This window comes from Triticum aestivum, chromosome 1A, assembly GCF_018294505.1.
Source record: "Triticum aestivum cultivar Chinese Spring chromosome 1A, IWGSC CS RefSeq v2.1, whole genome shotgun sequence".
NCBI lineage: Eukaryota > Viridiplantae > Streptophyta > Magnoliopsida > Poales > Poaceae > Triticum > Triticum aestivum.
The window spans coordinates 207,340,396-207,354,258 of NC_057794.1; the positions used below are offsets into that span (position 1 = coordinate 207,340,396).

The following is a 13,863-nucleotide window of genomic DNA, read 5'->3' on the forward strand; positions in this document are numbered from 1 at the left end:
TCGGTCATATTGTTGTAGTGCTTAGTCGAAGCCCTGTGTCGGTAACTTCATCATCACCATCGACATGTCATCGTGCTGACGGAACTCACCCTCGGCCTCAGCTGGATCAAGAGTACGAGGGATGTCACCGAGCTGAACGTGTGAAGATCGCGGAGGTGATGTACGTTCGATACTTGATCGGTTGGATCAAGAAGACGTTTGACTACATCAACCGCGTTACTAAACGCTTCCGCTTTCAATCTACGAGGGTACGTAGATATACTCTCCCCTCTCGTTGCTATGCATCTCCTAGATAGATCTTGCATGATCGTAGGAAAATTTTGAAATACTGCATTCCCGAACAATTGGTGCAACACCAATTTCCCCCACCTGTTTGCCAAACTCCGGAACTCCCCCTGCATTCTCGCCACATTAGGTGGTTCGAGATTGGGGCACTCGCTTGATCCCTCTGGACGATCCGCAACAGACTTGTGATTCAGCGCATTCCGCTCCGACATGCTACTGACGCCATCCTCAAATTGTCTAGTTACTTGCAGCTTTGGCGGCCGCTTAGCCGCCCTCAGGATCGGGACGCCATCTCCGCCTTCATCACCGACCTCCACTCGATGGACATCCATCTGTTGCCGCCGCCTCCTCCTCCCCCAAGCCGGATTAGGAGCCTGACTTGTCTCTGGCCTTCCTCGGCCTTTTTTCTTTTTTCATTGGGCTTGTTGAGTTGTGCCCTCAGCAGAACCTTTTGTACTTGTCGTGAGACTTGGGTGTGTGCGGTGTGAACCTCTATATGTATGGGGCTCTGTGGTGGTTTTCTTTATCTATAAAGCGGGGCGAAAGCCTTTTTCGGTAAAAGAATGGAACTTTTCCTACACAGTGAACCAAATGAGAAAAAATAAAAATGAAGAGCATCATCAACAACATAAACATATCATTTGGGGAAAATTTTGCCTGGTCTTGGGCTTTCAGCTAGATCCTTGTGTCGAGCTCAGCCAAGAGCACTAGGTCAAGGATGATGGGTGCGACCAGGAGCGAGTCCTCACGGGTGTTGTGCAACACGGTGGTGTTCTTGCCACCCATGAAGATCTCGGAGGAGTACTCGTCCATGGCCCTCTTGCTATCCCCGACATACGACATGTACTATCATGAATGGATCATTTATTTAGGTTTCTAACAAGTTTTCCCTAAACTCCGCACACTGCATGCAAGGACTCTGTAAATAAACCTTTATCACAATGACGTCGTCGGGATGCTCCTCGGGGTTGTAAAAGATGTCGTTGCTGACGACCATGTCATGCACCATGCCGCTTTTGGAGATCTCTTTGGACGAAAATATCTGCGTGGCTGAGAGATTCATGTCGTCGTTGTTGCCTTGGTGGTTATAGCTGGCAATCGACGTGGGCTATGACAAAAACACAAACAAGTATTTGATCAGTTAAAAAAATCTAGTTTGACAATGGGAGGATTTTAATGACCATCACCCATAAGTTTCCTTACCTTGATTCCAACACCGAAGAGGAAGTCGACTAGGACGGACTTCATCTTGGTTTGCCCGCTCTTCAAGTCATCACCACCGATCAATGAGTTCTTCTTAATGGTCATCTCGATCAACCCTATGCATTAATGCACAAAACCGAGGAATCTAGACATCATTTAAGTCAAGAAATTAAAAAAAACACATACATCTCACTGTCCAGGTCAAGAGAATGCTAAGTATGTGTGAACCTGGCACACAAGTTGAAAGAGCATGGTGCCCCCTGATACGTCTTCAATGTATCTATAATTTTTTATTGTTCCATGCTATTATAGTATGAATCTTGAATGTTTTATATGAAATATTATAATTTTTTGGGACTAACCTATTAACTTTGTGCCAAGTGCCAGTTGCTGTTTTTTTTGCCTGTTTTTGGTTTTTCCTGAAATCAGTATCAAACGTAGACCAAATGCCATGAAACTTTTTGACGATTTTTTCTGGACAAAATAGACCCTAGATGCTTTGGGAGGAGACCATACGTGCAAAAAGAAGGCCGCAAGGCACTTGGGCACGCCCGGGGAGGGGCGGGGGGTAGGCGCGCCCAGGTAGCTTATGGGCCCACAGTGACTCCATTTGACCTAATTCCACCTCTATAAATTATCTAAAATTGGGAAACCAAGAAAAAGCCACCCAAAATACTTTTTCCGCCGCCGCAAGTTTCTGTTCTTTGGAGATCCCATCTGGAGGCCTTTTCCGGTACTCTGCCGGAGGGGGAATCGATCACGGAGGGCCTCTACATCAACCTTGCTCCCCTTCCGATGATGTGGGAGTAGTTTACCACAGACCTACACGTCCATAGCTAGTAGATAGATGGCTTCTTCTCTCTCTGTGACCTTTAATATAATGTTCTCCTCGATGTTCTTGGAGATCTATTTGATGTAATCTTCTTTTGCGGTGTGTTTGTTGGGATCCGATGAATTGTGGGTTTATGATAAGATTATCTATGAATATTATTTGAGTCTTCTCTGAACTCTTTTATGCACGATTATTATGGCTTTGTATTTCTCTCCAATCTATCCGTTTGGTTTAGCCAACTAGATTGATCTATCTTGCAATGGGAGAGGTGCTTTGTAATGGGTTCAATCTTGCGGGGCTCTATATCCCATTGACAGAAAGGGACAAGACATGTATTTGTATTGTTGTTATTAGGGGGAAAACGACGGGGTTTATTCATATTGATTGTATTTACTTTGTTTACATCATGTCATCTTGCTTAAGACGTTACTCCATTCTTTCTGAGTAGTCCCTCCCATTCACATGTTCACATTTCAAGCTTCAATAAAAATGTTGCATGCAAGGATTAAGAGAAACCTCACCAATGCATGTACTCCCTCAATCCATAGGGTCTAAAATGCATTTTGGAGCCTAACTTTGACCACATGTTAGAGCAATAATATGACACCAACTTACACAAATCTTACCATCAAATTCGTACGTGGTCATTATACCGCTAACACATGCATGCATTGCAATTAATACATACTTACATGATATAGTAGTAAACACTCACTATCTAGTAGTACTACTACTCTACACTACTACTACTATGAGGCCATCCAACTGTGTCCTGACAGAAGACTGCATATACTGATTATTCATTCATAGTTAAATTTGTTTTCACATAGCAAAATATCCATGAAAACAGCACATGGCAAAATTGCACGGCAAACGAGAGATTTGAATGTACTAGGAGGGGTGGGGCCGGAAGGGACTATTTGGATCTTGCCCGGGGTAGCCAAAATATTGGCGACCCTTTTTTCCACACGTGCCTTTGCCATCGATGAACGAGGAAGAGCTTGGGTGCTCATGCATCCTCCAGCGCACGCGTTGGAGACGAGCTCACACGAGCTGTGCCTTTTTGTCCCACCTCGCCGCCCGAGCCGGCCGCAGACCGATGGCAACCCGCAAATTACGCCATCCAACCTATCCGCATAGATTCTGACAGCAACTCAACCAACCGGACGAAATTAATGCAAACACAGTGATATTTCATATAAACAATGACGGAATTCATATAAAAACGGATTTTCATATAAACATGACGGATTTCATTACATTCAAATCAACTAAGAGGTGCTACTCCTGAACATCACAGGTATAATAATACTTCGAATAATACCTAGCCTGAATGGTCGCCTGTAGATCGATTTGTCTTCCTCATGTCCGGCAGCACGATCACCTGGCTGCCAGGAGCACCAGAGGTATATGCTTTAGCACAAAGGACAGCTCGCTTCCCCACCTCTCAACTGACATCATTGGCTGATGCCCAAGATGGAGTCTGAAGGGGGCTTGTCCACTTTCATGGAGCCCATGCGGGGTCGACGAAGGTCCTCGCAACAGAAGGATCCGGCAAGACACCTATTGTCTACGCACACCTGGCCTTCATGGGACCCAGGCGGTGGCGGTCTCCCGTGTGCTACTTCTCCTTGATGATGGCGGAGGACGCGGAGGCGCTGGCAACTGACTCGTCGCTCTTCGCGCACCTGGATTCTGTCTCGGCCTGCATGGTGTGACCACAAGCATGGGAGTCTCGGCCATAGACATGGGAGACGCAGCCGCGGACACGGGAGGCGCGATACGAGGCGGTGGCATGGACGGCAGTGATGACGCTTGTGCTCCTCACCATGCCGGCATGGAGTAGCTCGCCGCTCCTCGTCGAGCTAGCCTGGAGCGGCGAGTTGATGAACCACATGCAGGCTAGGGGCAGCAACTGGCTTCGTCGGGCGAGGGGAGGGAGGTGGATCAGTGAGCTGCATAGCTCGTATCCAGCAGGCTCGGTGGGCCACCCAGCCAGCTTGGATGCCGGATAACTACTCTTTGTAAGCCATTGTAAGAGTGGAGAAAATGGTGAAGGAGGAGATAGGGGAGTGGCGAGGTGTGCGATTCTTGGATGGCGTCTGGCCTCGTTTAAATAGGAGATTAAATAGACGGCAGACGGGAGGAGCGCGGCCGACGTTGCACTTAATGTCGGCCTGGTCATGAACGGACGTGTGTCTGGAGTGGGTTTCTCGGCTTCCACACGGGTTTCATGGAGGCGTTTGAATGCGGCAAGGAGGCGTGTTCAGCCGGGCGTGTAGCGAGCTGCGCCCTCAACTCTGAGGTATGACACCATGCTGTTCTTCCACTGACGTGTGGGCTCGTTGGGTACCTGGCCTACATGTCAGTGATCCAACGTGGGAAGCGCACGGCAGAGGAGCTTTTGGTGGGCCAGGGTGGTGAGAAGCGGACATTTCATAAACCGATGATTGTTCATTGAGTGTGACATCATATAATTCATGTAGGTTGATAAGCCTACTATATAATGTAAGAGAATTTTAAAATTTTCATATATACGTTGATAGCCCGTTCGATACGTGTGTTCGTGCGAGTGTTGCATGCATGCATGTGTACGTGTGAGTATTGCATGCATGCATGCGGGCCGTTGCGGGCGTGTTTGTGCGCATGTGTGATGTGTTTGTATTCACCAGAGTGGCTCATGCGTGCGTGTAATTAAAATGGCCGGCTCAACATATCATCACAAGGCGACCTTGTCCCCTGTGGTTATGGCGCGCGGGCTTCCAACCAGAGGTCTGACAACTTCGAATCACCACCGGCCACTAATTTATTACCATTTCTATCATTCATATACGTGCTGACATGTGGGCCCTATAGTAATGTGCACTGGTGAATGTGTACCATTTGACTGGTCAATTGATCGTGTCATCAACAAATTATGGAGTTGTATGGTGAGCCAGTGATCGTATGATCACCATAAAATGTATTTTATAAACACAGTACATACTAAAGCTACCATTTCTTTCTTTCATATACGCACTGACAGGTGGGCCCCACAGTTACGCGCATTGATGGTGCAACACTAGTTGCACCATGTGGACCGTTTGACTGGTCAATTGATCGTGTCATCAACAAATTACAGAGTTGCACGGGTGAGCCAGTGACCGTACAATCACGACATGTATTTTTAAGACAGTACATATGCAAGCACTCGTATATACGCACAAACACTCGCCGCTATAAGCGCACATACGCACACCCTACCCCTATGAGCACCTTCGAGAGAGTGAGCCAGCATATGATCTTGAGATTTTACGAAGTCACCATAGGTGCCTCGTAGTTGAGGGGGGTGTCTCTTCCCACTGAACGCACATCACCGGAAAATACTGAAATTAATCCAGGGTAAATGCGAGCACCAGGACTTTAACCCTGGTGGGCTGGGGAAACCACTGTCCTCCTAACCATCCAACCACAGGTAGCTTAGCACCACAAAATGTATATGGTGACCGTGATGAGCTTATTCTGAAGTCCAGTGACCATATCGTGCTTTCGCTTCAAATACAATGACCATAAGTGTCGTCAATAAAATACGGAGCACGCATCAAATACAATGTCTGACAGTGTCATCAACAAAATACGGAGACGTATCATGAGCTAGATACCGTATGATCACCACGAGAATGTATACCGTGACCGTAATGAGCATATTCTGAAGTCCAGTGACCGTATAGTGCTTTCACATGAAATACACTGACCGTCACGCGCGAATGTGTCAGGGTCATACTTTTAGAGGGCCAAGAGATAGTTTGTGTGCGTACGTGAAAGTTGTGTAAAGAGAGGGGGTGTCCGGTGGAGACAAAGAGAGATATGCCCTTCCTTTCTCTTTCCCGTGGCTAATATTTTAGGTGAAAATCTTAACATTCACAATGTAGAACAAATATTATTGGATGCACCCTGCAATTAGCATTCATGTATAATTTTGTACTATTGTATATGCTTATTTTCTTAGTGGCCGATTGTGTGTGGGGTGTGGTGGGCACATCATTTCTAGTTGTGGTGGGTCAACGTGAGGACTCATGGGTCGGTTACATCCTGCACTAGATAGGTTGGACCGAGATGCATTATACGAAGACACATGTGGAGGACTTGGCGTACAAGACGAAGCTACCAGAGTCATGGAGGACTCTGTCCCCACTGATGATAAGCTGGCTATGTATGATTTGTAACCCTAGGCCCCAGGTATGTTATATAATCCCGAGGCTACTTCGTCGATAGTATAAACACACGCACAATGCCTGGTATTCACGTGTACTTTGTACACACCCCTATCATAGATATACAGTACCAGGAGTAGGCCTTTTCGTCAACGGCAAGGGCCCGGACTTGGGTAAAACTTTGCCTCGTATTACCATCCAGCCTAACAGTCAGTGATATCCTACCGAATGATCTAATGGAATCATATCTACCAACTACTAAGAGAGAGGTGTGGGGGGGGGGGCAATGTGTGCGAGAGAGGCCTAAAGATAATGTGCATGCGGGAGACACGTAGGCACACATATGTGCCTATAGAGGGCCAGTAGAGACCGTGCGTGTGTATATATGCATGTGAGAGAAATAGTGTGTTCCAACTGAGATTGGTGAAAATAGTGGTACATAGTAGTAAGAAAGAGAGAGGTAGATATATAGAGAGTGTGTGTGTGAGACACCCCGGGAGAGAGTGTGAGCATGTGTGAGAGAGAAATGCCGATGTATATAAAGTGTGTGTACTTATGTGTCAGATAGAGAAATATATAGCGTGTGTGTGAGAACGGGCCCAGGCATAGTGCATCTACGTGTAAAAGGCGGTTCTACACATTAAATTAAAATATAAATAGAACTATTATTTTTGGATGAGATCATGAATTTTGCAATTGCGTATGAATGAACGTCGGTTTATCAGACACCCATACTCTATTGAATTCAAGCATGTGCATGGGTTTATTTCATATTATCAATCCATAGAGTGAGAGTGGTTTGAAATCCAGACAATGCATTCCTTCTGCAATTCATATATAAACATTAATTAGTGCACTCCATGTTGTTAGTGTCAAGCACTTTATACATTTGTCACATACATGGATACATTCCAAATTGCTAGCTATGAAATAGAATACATGTTGAATTCAACATAAAGGGGTTTTGAAGATTCGAATTCATAGTAAGTGCATTCATCTATTTGAATCCAAGATACTGGCATTTGTAAATCAGATCTAAAAGGGGGCATCAATCTTTGTTGTGCGTTTAAACATGCTATATATATTCATACGCATGTCTAATTATTTTTTGCAACTAAGGAGATTATATCTGGAACCATGCATGAATTGAGGTAAGTTGCATATTTTTTAATATATACTCATGTACAATGTATATTCAAATGTACCCCCTCCATTCCAAAATAATCGTAGTTTTAGGATTTTCCAGAGTCAAGATTTGTGAAGTTTGAGAAATCCTGAAAGTTCAATTCAAGACAACTGTAAAAGTTAATGCTTCTGTTCCCAAATATTGAATGAAGCGCCAAATAAGCCTCTCGTCACTTGAAATCGTGCGAGACTAATGTTTGGTGGTAGGAAATTAATGTCCTGACTCTAACATGTGTAGCCTATCGGCCCGATGTCCAAAGGTCTAAACCAGGGTAGGTTTGTAACTTCACCAAGACGCCAGTCTCAACCGCCTCCAAGAAGCATTCATATGCCATGGGCGCCTAAACACCCATGCGGTCGATCGAAATCTATCCCTCCACCATTTGGGACACTTGAGATTACTGTCCTACCCCCGACCCGCAATATGTCTGAAATTTTAGATGCGAGCAAAGTTTGTAACTTTCCCCAAATTTCAAACAAGCGCGTCCCAAACAGAAACATTGTCCCCCCTTAGTTCTCCCCTCCCTCCATTTCCCCATTCATATTCTGTGGGCACCAAAATGCTCTCTCCAACAGCCGCGAAACCCGACCCAGCCTCCTCCGCCCTCCACCCCATCGCGCCAAATCCACCGCTGCCCTCCTCGATCACGCCGGAGCTGGTATCCCGACGCCGTCATCAAATGCAACCGCAATGCCCTCAAGGACTTAGCAGCTGAAGCCGAGGCAGAGTTGCCTCCACAGTGCCGACACCGACGTGCACCGTACCAGAACCACTTCGACCACATCGTCCCGTGCCTCACCGCTGTCGCTCCACTCTTGCAACCGTCCACCGCACCAGAGGTGTTCCCGCTACGCCGTCGTTCGCCACCTCGGATCTGGTTCCCCGCCGCCGATAGACGGCCACTGCACCACACTCAACAACTTGGCCATCGGTTCGTCCAAGGCTCCACCGTCCTCCACAACTTCTCATTTCTAGTGAACCACAAGAAGATCATTGAAAAACAAGTGGAGGACACAACACTAGAAGCAGAAAGAGGTACTCCTCTTTCCTTATTCATACAAATCTTACGTCTCTGCTCACACCGTATTCATCCCACAAAAAAAAACTAGTTGAGCGCTTCTTACTACATCTTATTAGTGATACTAAATGCACATGGTTTCCTCCCATTTACTATTTTGCCTTAGCTAGAGGTCATTCGCCCGCCTAGATTTCAATTTAGGGTCAGTTGATTCACAATTAAAAGAAGCATCACCCGCTTAAGCGCGCGAAGCACCTAGTCTGCCTGTTCACCGAGGAAGTGGCGCACCGGTGTCTATCATAAGGGTGTGGGGTGCAGGAGCTGCTTGCGCCTGATCTGGAGGTCGACGGGGCTTGAAGGGATGGCCGGGGGGAGGAGGGGTGCCAAGCACGGCGGTGCAGTGAGGTTGAGGGGAGGGCGAAGGCAGGGGACTGGGCCGGTGGTCGCTGGCGTTTTGAGGAAGATCGTCAACACTGACTGGCTGGAGGTAGATGAAGGCGATCTACCTGTTCTTTGTACATTTGACGGTGCAGAAGAAATTGACTGACCTATTTGGTTTCAGTCGACTGTTATTTTCATAGGACCACACCTTGTGGTGTTGATGTAGGGTAGAACCCTAATCGGCCGATCTTTCACGAAAGGAGCGGATCCCACGATGAAAACGAAGAACACGAGGTGGGAAACGAGGGAAAACACGTGGAAACACGAGAGGAGACACTAAACAAACAAGAATTATTACACAAGTGCTAGATCCTCGAAACACAATAGGAGATACAAGATCCAAAGTCAACAACGGACGATACACGGTAACCGGTCTTCTCCGTGAGGAGGTCTTGAGTTCTTCCCTAAAAGGGGTCTGGAATCCACTTGGGGGATCTTCTTCGTAGGAGGCTCGAATCTCCGAGGAGAATGTAACCAAGTGGATGAGCAAAGCTCTCACACAAAATATGAGCTAATCCTTTGCTAACCCTAGCTAGAAGGAATAGGAGGTCTATATATAGTCTTAGTGCAAAAGAGGGGGGGCGAAGGGGTACATGGGTTGCGGCCCAACACGAAACAGCGCACAGGCGTCAGACGTCCGGGAGTCACCAGTCGTCCGGAGGCTCGCGAGGGTCCGGACGTCCGATGCCTATCAGACGTCTGTAGATTTGGCTCGGGTGGTCTTCGGTCGGACGTCAGGTCGGGGTCGGACGTCCAGGCATCAGTCGTCCGTGGGGCGTCGGAAGTCTGTAGTTTTGGCTCGGGAGTGGAAGTGTCGGACGTCCGGTCTGGGTCAGACGTCCGGAGCCTGGAGGTCATCGGACGTCCGGTCCTGGCCGGTCGTCCGGAGCCTGTAGCTTCTTCTTCATCATCTCTTCTTCTTCTTCTTCTTCTTCTCCGTCTTGACATCCATCTTCCTCTTCTTCTTCTCCTTTCTCCTTAGCTTCTCCATGATACCTGAGTATGCACAATGTGTCCATATGAGGTAGTAGCCATGTCTCATGTGCATCAAAGTGGAAATGTGAGAGGAGAGATGTCACCTCGGTTTCAAGAGCTCTTGCATGTGCTCGTGTCATGGGTCCGCTAGGCACTTGGTGAGACGATGGTAGGTCCATGGGGATGACCTTGGGATTCTCCACATCACCTCCCCTCCCTTGGGGAAGATCCATCGTCGGATCAAATTCTTCATCACCATGGTAGGGAGAGAGATCTTTGATGTTGAAGATGTCGCTCACGGAGTACTTGTCGCGTGGAATGTCGATCTTGTAGGCGTTGTCGTTGTAGCGTGCAAGCACCTTGAAGGGTCCATCCGCTCGTGGTCGAAGCTTGGACTTGCGTTCTTGTGGAAAGCGGTCCTTGCGAAGGTGTAGCCGCACGAGGTCACCAATGTTGAAGACCATAGGTTGCTTGTTGGAGTTGAGCTTGGTCGCAAGGCGTTGAACTTGGCGCTCGATGGTGTTTCTTGTATCTTCATGCACCTTCTTGAGATGTGTCACCCGTGCACTTGCGTCCAAATTGATGCGCTATTGGAGTGGTAGAGGAAGAATGTCCAATGCTGACAATGGGTTGAATCCATAGACGACCTCGAAGTGGGACTTGTCAGTTGTTGAGTGTCTTGCTCGGTTGTAGGCGAACTCGGCGATAGGTAGGCACTCCTCCCACTCCTTGATGTTCTTCTTGATGAGTACTCGAAGTAGAGCAGAGAGTGTGCGGTTGGTAACTTCCGCTTGGCCATCGGTTTGTGGATGATATGCCATGGAGAAGAGTAGATTGATTCCGAGCTTGGCGCATAGGGTCTTCCAAAAGTAGCTAAGGAACTTGACGTCGCGGTCTGAGACGATCTGATGAGGACATCAATACTATTGTTACACCCACAGCCCCTGCTGCTATACATACTGGGACAATTACTAGAGCTCGCGCACGCCAATTGAATTATTAGGTACTTCCATTTCTTGGTAACGATTCTAATGTTCATGAGAATATGATGCTGCCTAAATTGGATACATTTTTTTTCCTACAAATGAAGGGCCTAGCTTGGACAAGAAAGATGAACCTTGGAGCAAGTTCAAGCATGGAGATGATGGCATGCACAAGGGGAACAAGAATGGAGTTACAAGTGATGATTCCAGGACTCTGAAGCCACCATAATGAGTGCATGAAGCATGGGACAAAATATACAAGATGCCACTTCATAAATTCCGTCCAGAGGCTATTTTAGGTGCTGCGTCACCTTATTATTGGGCCAGGCCCATTTATTTTCGAAGTACTTAAGTATAGGCTGTTTTTAGAGTCCGTATGTGTGGGGAAACAAGAGTTAGGGTTGGTTTCGGACCCCTCCACCAAGGGCCACGAAACTCCCCCTCTCTCCTACATATATACAGCCCTTAGGGCATCGTTTAGACTTTGGGTTTTGTTTAGATTAAAAGTTCACCATAGCTGCAACTTCGCGTACTTTGTTTGTGTCCAACGACCAGACCAAGACGTCACAGAACCCCACCTTGATCAATAAAGCTTTCATCTTATATTCGCAATATCCTGATTGCAATCTCAGTTTCTTGCTTGTTCTTCGTTTGCTCGCAGGAAACAAACCCTCGTGGTCAGGTTGATCGTGCTCCGGTGTGGTCAATAACCCCTCGGAAGTTGGTTTAGCGATTGCTAAGGCGCGACGTCTCGCATATTCATAGTCAGATCGTCAAGGTCGACTCCCACAGAAACGATAGCTACCATCTCATCGAAACATCGGGACACCTTTGCCTCTATCAAGTGGTATCAGATTTCCATGTTGCTCGGTGAGATTTTACAGTTTTTCGTAGTTTAGATCGAGTCTATTCTTCGTACCTATAGTCCACGAAAAAGCCAAAAAAAATAGGGTTAGTTCATCCTATCCGAACCAATCTGAGCCTTTGCATAATCTTTTCTTGCTTTGTTGAATTTGCGGTTGCATCATCGTGTCAAGTTGCTGGTCTTAGCGTCTAGTCCTTTAGAGTTTCGAGTTCTGTTCAGAGGTTGTCACGTCGCCGCTGCCATATATCACCACCGCATCATCATCATCGTTGCTGCCATATACCACCACCACACCAACTTCATCGTCGCTGCCATATTCACCACCAATCCGAGTCCATATTCGCCACCACATATCCGCCACCATCACGCCAATCCGAGTCCACCTGCAACATATATCCGCCACCAGTCCGATTTCCACCAGATTCATCGCCGCCACCAGTCCGATATTCCACCAGATTCATCTCCGCCACCAGTCCTAGTCCGATTCCAATAATTGTTGCATTGTTTTCGATTTCCGGATCACGCGATACTTCGAGTCGTGACAGAATAGGACTCCTGAGATTCCGAGCTACCCGTAGAAGAAAAATAGTTCCAAACTAAAAAAAATTGTAGACCATTTGTAGAATTCTGGCTAGGCAGTTTTTAGACCATTTGTAGACTTTTTCGAAAAAAATTTGTCGCGAAGCAAAAAAAGAGAGGAAAAAAGTGAAAAAAAGAAAAAAAATTCAGAGAGTGCTCCTCCCTTGTTTATGTGCAGCGTCGTGATTTTGTTAGTGTTCTAAGCTTGCGTCTCTAGCACAGTCTAGCCTAGGACCAGTACAGTACCGTCGTTGAGCGTTTATTCAACATTGCACCTCTGAATTGATTATTGCTGACCCTTTTTGCTACCATATTATAAGCCTTCCCAGCTCCACATACATCTACGTCGTGCGTTTGACTCTCCCTGGTAATCGCTCTATCCAAGCTTTGAGAGTGTTGACTACGACGGTTGATGATCACCACCTGCTGCTGGGTAAGAACTGGTAAGAATCTGAGATTTGCTTGATGGATTTGTGACATCCACCACCACCTCTTGTTAGTAGTCTGTAGAATCATATTCTTGTGTGTTTCTATTGCTGCTAACCATGGCAGGATCACAAGCCGACAAGACTGACTGGGAGAACCTGACAAATAAGGAGTTGCATGATAAATTTCAGCAAATGATGAGTGGACAGGTGCAAGATGTGCTAAACAGATTTGACGAGGCCATGGGGAAGATAGATGGCATAGAGAAGACGTTCGAAACAAAGCTCGATAACAAGTTTAATGAATTGCTCGCGCGTCTTCCACCACCACCACCAGCTGCCCCTAACGCACCTCTCCAACAACAACAACAACAACAACTACAACAACAACAACAACAACAACAATGCTGCTTTCCAAATCAAGTGGGACGAGCACGGCGCGTTCCCATTGGCTCTGGGCAAACTTCTGGTGCCGCTGTTGATGCTTCTGCCGCTCCTGCTGCTACTACAGAGGTGGAGGACCATTACGAGAATGAGGTTGACCAAAATCAGAACTACGTGCAACCACCAGCACCACCACCACCAGGTCGTCCTCGTGCATATCATCGCAACAGTAGGGCTGCACCACCACCTGAGGTACATGACCATCTTCCTAAACTAAAATTGAATATTCCACCATTTGAGGGTAGATATGTTCCTGATATATATCTTACTTGGGAGTTAGAAACTGAACAACGATTTACATGTTTACAATATCCTGAGGAGAGACGTGTTCCTGCTGCTGTTTGTGCTTTCACTAGCTTTGCATGTGTTTGGTGGTCTAAATATTGTAGATTATATCCTATTCCAGCTACTTGGGCTGCTTTGAAAACTACTAT

At 46.8% G+C, this 13,863-nt stretch overlaps 1 pseudogene; it reads right to left on the reverse strand.

Annotated features, from left to right (window-relative positions):
* Nucleotides 1–808: 808 nt before the first annotated feature.
* LOC123179768 (inositol-3-phosphate synthase 1-like) lies at nucleotides 809–2,968 on the reverse strand (annotated as a pseudogene).
* Nucleotides 2,969–13,863: the final 10,895 nt, after the last annotated feature.